This window comes from Lynx canadensis, chromosome B1, assembly GCF_007474595.2.
Source record: "Lynx canadensis isolate LIC74 chromosome B1, mLynCan4.pri.v2, whole genome shotgun sequence".
Classification (NCBI taxonomy): domain Eukaryota; kingdom Metazoa; phylum Chordata; class Mammalia; order Carnivora; family Felidae; genus Lynx; species Lynx canadensis.
In genome coordinates, this window is record NC_044306.2 from 30,768,913 (window position 1) to 30,773,956 (window position 5,044).

Sequence of the window (5,044 nt, forward strand, 5' to 3'; positions counted from 1 at the left end):
TGTTTGGATTAGAAAATAAATACAAAAAGGGGTGCCTGGGTGGCTCAGTTGGTTAAGCAACCAACTTCAACTCAGGTCATGATCTCAGGGTTTGTGGGTTTGAGCCCCATGTCCAGCTCTGTGCTGACAGGTCAGAGCCTGCAGTCTGTTTCGTATTCTGTGTCTCTGCCCCTCCCCTGCTCATGCTCTCTCTCTTTCAAAAATAAATAAATGTTGAAAAATTTTAAAAGAAAGAAAATAAATACAAATGTAAGCTGTTTTGCTAATTGTTTTATAATCAAAAAAATTTGCACGGAAAATGCCCTATCCAAAACAACACAATAAATGTTTGAAGATCAAGGTGTCCTCTTAGGCAAAACTGAAGATTTCAGTATTTGGAAATTCCAAATACTGCAAGGCTGCAGTCTCTGTTTTGGGATGGATCACTGGGTGTGTGACACAGTTCAGGCTCTTAACCAGATTTAAACAGAAGAATGGCCACTTGGCCCAGGTAGTAGATGAAGTGTTTGGTTTCATGTGTCACATGACTATCAACGTTTCTCACCATGATGAGGTCCCAGGTGGTGTTGTACTTCTTGTCAAACTCTTTTAATATGGGCCACAAAGTCCTTCTCTATGTTCTATTTCTCCAAGACCTGAGTAGCACATTCCACTGAATCCTGTTACATCTCCTCCAACATGTTGGCATTTTTGATCATTTCATCTGAGCCTTTTGGTTGCACATGGTTACCGTGGAGCAGCCAATAGAAACACTCAGACCTAGCAGGAGCTGCCCTTACTTGGGTCTTTGTATATAATCTTTATTAAGTTGAGGAACTCCTCCTTATTCCTAGTTTAATGAGAGTTTTCACCATGAATGGGTGTTGAATTTTGTCAAATACTTTTCCTGCCATCTATTGATACGATCGTATAATTTTTCTTCTTTAGCTGATTGATAGGAAGGACTATGTTAGTTGATTTTTGAGTGTTTGGGCAGTCTTGCATACCTGGAATAATTACCACTTGGTCACGTGTATACTTCTTTTTTCTACATTGTTGCATTCTATTTGCAAATATTTTGTTGAGGATATTTTTATACATGTTCATGAGAAATATGGGTTAATAGTTTTCTATTTTTTTGCAGTGTCTTTGGTCTTGGTATTGGGGTAATGCTGGATTCATAGAATGAGTTAGGAAGTATTTCCTCCGTTTCTGTCTCTGAAAGAGGTTACAAAGAATTTGGCAAAATTTTTTCTTTAAGTGTTTGGTAGTTTCACCAGTGAACACAACTGGTCCTGGTACTTTATGTTTTGGAAGATTAGTAATTATTGATTAGATTTATTTACTAGATAGGAGCTATTCAGATTGTCTCTTTCTTCTTGTGTGAGTTGTGACAGACTGTGTCTTTCAAAGAATTGGTCCATTTCATTTATGTTATCAAATTTGTGGGCATAGAGTTATTCGTGGTATTTCTTTATTATTATTTCCATTTTCGTGGGAGGTGTAGTGATATCCTGTCTTTCATTTTTGAGATCAGTAATTAGTAGTGTGTTCTCTCTCTCTCTTCTTCTTAGTTAACCTGCCTAGTATTGATCTTTTCCAAGAATTGGCTTTGGGTTTCAATAATTTTCGTTATTGATTTCCTGTTTTACATTTCATTAATCTCTGCTCCAACTCCATTTTTGTTTGTTTGTTTACTTTGGACTTACTTTGCTCTTCTATTTCTAGTTTCTTAAGGTAGAAACTTAGCTTTTTAATGTTAGGTTTTTGTTGTTTTCTAACACATCCTTTCAGTGCTATAAATTTCCCTCAAAGCACTGTTTCTCTGCATCCCACAAATTTTGTTTTATTTTATGTTAGTGTAGTTCAAGATATTTTTAAATGTCTCTTGAGAGAAATGTGTTATTCTTTAAATAACACATTTAAATGTGTGTTATTGGCTCGGCCACCATAACGAATGACATAGTAACTATCTGGACCAGGAAGTTTATGACCAACCAACTACTTCAGTGGAAACGAATGGTCATTGATGTTCTTCACCCTGGAAAGGCAACAGTACCTAAGACAGAAATTTGGGGGAAAACTAGCCAAAGTGCACAAGGCCACACCAGATGCCATTGTTGTATTTGGACTCCGAATCCATTTTGATGGTAGGAAGACAACTGGCTTTGGCATGATTTATGATTCTTTGGATTATGCAAATAAAAATGATCCCAAACGTAGACTTGCAAGACATGGCCTGAATGAGAAGAAAAAGGTCTCAAGAATTCAGCAAAAGGAACTCAAGAACAGAATGGAGAAAGTCAGGGGAACTGCAAAAGCCAGTGGTGGTGCTGACAAAAAGTGAGCTGGAGATTGGACAATAGGAGTAAAGATTCTGTAGTGACTTTATCTGTGATGGTTGTGCAGATTTTTCATGAGAGGATTAATAAATTAAGAACTTTTAGGTGTCTAGTTGTTTGGAAAAAAGTGTATTGTTTAATCTTCACATATTTGGAAATTTTCTAGTTATTTTTCTGTTATTGATTTCTAGTTTACTTCCTTTGTGGTCTCAGAGCAGACATTGCATAATTGTTTTTCTTTTAAATTGGTAAGTTGTGTTTTGTGGCCTAGAATATGATCTATCCTGGTGAATGCTCCACGTGAGCCTGAGAAGGATGTGGATTCTGTTGTTTTGGGATGGAATAGTTTATAGATCTCAATTATGTACAGTTGATTGGTGGGGCTGGTGAGTTCAACTATTTCCTTAATTGATTTTTTGCCCGATGGATCTGTCCATTTCTGATAGAGGGATGTTATAGTTTCCAATTGTGATAATGAATTCACTTATTTCTCCTCGCGGTTCCCAGTTATTGCCTTATAGATTTTGACACTCTGTTGTTTGGTGCACACACATTAAAGATTATGTTTTCTTGGAGAATTGAACTTTATAAACATGTAATGCCATTCTGTACCCCTGATAATTTACCTTGCTATTCAGCTTTTCTCTTGTTAGGATGGAGTGATGAGTTCTAAGATCCTTATATGTAGGACAAGAAATGGGGAATAATTATACACAATATCTCTCTCTTTAGTTTTCATTGTTGTTACTTTGGGTACTACAATATATATGTGTATATTATACCAATATTTTACCACTTTGAATGAAGTATAGAAGCATTCTTTTCATTTCCCTTCTTCATTTTAAAATATCATTGTCTTGAGTATCCTATGAAGCTATAAATCAAATGTGATTTATACAACTCAAGAGGAAAAGGACAATCTGTTGTATACACCCATATTTCTGCTGTTTTTCTTCTTCCTTCTTAATGCTCCAGGATTCTTTTATTCTTTCCTTTGTGTCTGTTAAAATGTCTTTTATGGGGCGCCTGGGTGGCACAGTCGGTTAAGCGTCCGACTTCAGCCAGGTCACGATCTCACGGTCTGTGAGTTCGAGCCCCGCGTCTGGCTCTGGGCTGATGGTTCAGAGCCTGGAGCCTGTTTCCGATTCTGTGTCTCCCTCTTTCTCTGCCCCTCCCCCGTTCATGCTCTGTCTCTCTCTGTCCCAAAAATAAATAAACGTTGAAAAAAAAAATAAAAAAAAAAAATGTCTTTTAGCCATTCTCTTAGGATAGGTTTGCTATTCCATTATATGAGAATGTCTTTATTTCCCCTTCGTACTTGAAGGATAGTTTCGTGAAATGTAGAATTTTTGGCCGACAGTTCTTTTTCCCCCAGCATTTCCAAGATATTGCACTACTTCCTGCTGGACTCTGTGATTTCAGATAAGAAATCTGTTATTTGAATGGTGTTCCCCAATTCATTTCCTCTCTGTCTGCTTTCAAGATTTTTCTTTGTCCTTTATTTCTAAACGTTTAATTTGGATATGGATATCCAAATACAGATGGCATTTGGAGTTTGTTTGCTTGGATTCTTTGATCTATAGGTTTATATCTTTCACCAAGTTTGGGAAGTTTTTAGCCATTACTTTTTTAAATACTCTTTTAGTCTCACTCTCTTTCACCCTTTCCTTAGAATTCTTGACTATACCCATGCTGGATTATTTATTATTGTCCCACTGGTCTTTGAGGGTCTGTTGAATTTATTTTTCTTTAGTGTATGTCTTCCATGTTGTTCAGATAAGGGGAGTTCTATTGATCTGTCCTCAAGTTCGCTTATTTTATCTTCTGTCTTCTCCATTCTAAGACTGAGCTCATCTAGTGAGTTTTGAGCTTTTCTGCCTCTTGTATTTTTTTATTCTATAATTTGTATTTGGTTATTTTAATATTTGATTTCTTTGCTGAGCTTTCCTATTTTCCCATTTGTCTCAACAAATTTTAAAAGCATTTTAAGGGGCGCCTGGGTGGTTTGGTCAGTTAAGCATCCGACTTCGGCTCAGGTCATGATCTTACAGTCCGTGGGTTCGCGCCCCGCATCGGGCTCTGTGCTGACAGCTCAGAGCCTGGGGCCTGTTTCAGATTCTGTGTCTCGCTCTCTCTCTCTGCCCCTCCCCTGTTCATGCTCTGTCTCTCTCTGTCTCAAAAATAAATAAAAACGTTAAAAAAAAATTTTTTTAAAAAGCATTTTAAAATTGAAGCACTTAAATGTTGAAGCATTTTTATTCTGTAAGCTTTAAAATCCTTGGTGGTAATGTCAGAGAACTCCGACATCTAATTCATCCCCATTTTGGAGTCAATGGGTTGTCTTTTCTCATTCAAGGTGTTTTTCTTGACTCTTGACACAAAAGATCATTTTCTATTGTATCCTGGATATTTTGTCTAATACATTAGGAGTGTGGGTCCTGCTGTATCTTTTTAAAAAAACAATTTTTAACGTTTACTTATTATTGAGAGACAGAGAGACACAGAGCATGAGCAGGGGAGGGGTAGAGAGAAGGGGAGACACAGAATCCAAAGCAGGCTCCAGGCTCTGAGCTGTCAGCACAGAGCCTGACACAGGGCTCAGACTCACAAATTGCGAGATCGTGACCTGAGCGGCAGTCGGTTGCTTAACCATCTGAGCCACCCAGGCGCCCCTATATCTTTTATTTTAGTAGGAAGTCTCCCTGTTTAGGTTTAACAGTCAA

The 5,044-nt window shown here is 37.5% G+C and overlaps 2 pseudogenes; one reads left to right on the plus strand and one right to left on the minus strand.

The window, feature by feature from the left end:
* Positions 1 to 451: 451 nt before the first annotated feature.
* Positions 452 to 724, minus strand: LOC115511460 (annotated as a pseudogene).
* Positions 725 to 1,905: 1,181 nt separating this feature from the next.
* Positions 1,906 to 2,341, plus strand: LOC115512932 (annotated as a pseudogene).
* Positions 2,342 to 5,044: the final 2,703 nt, after the last annotated feature.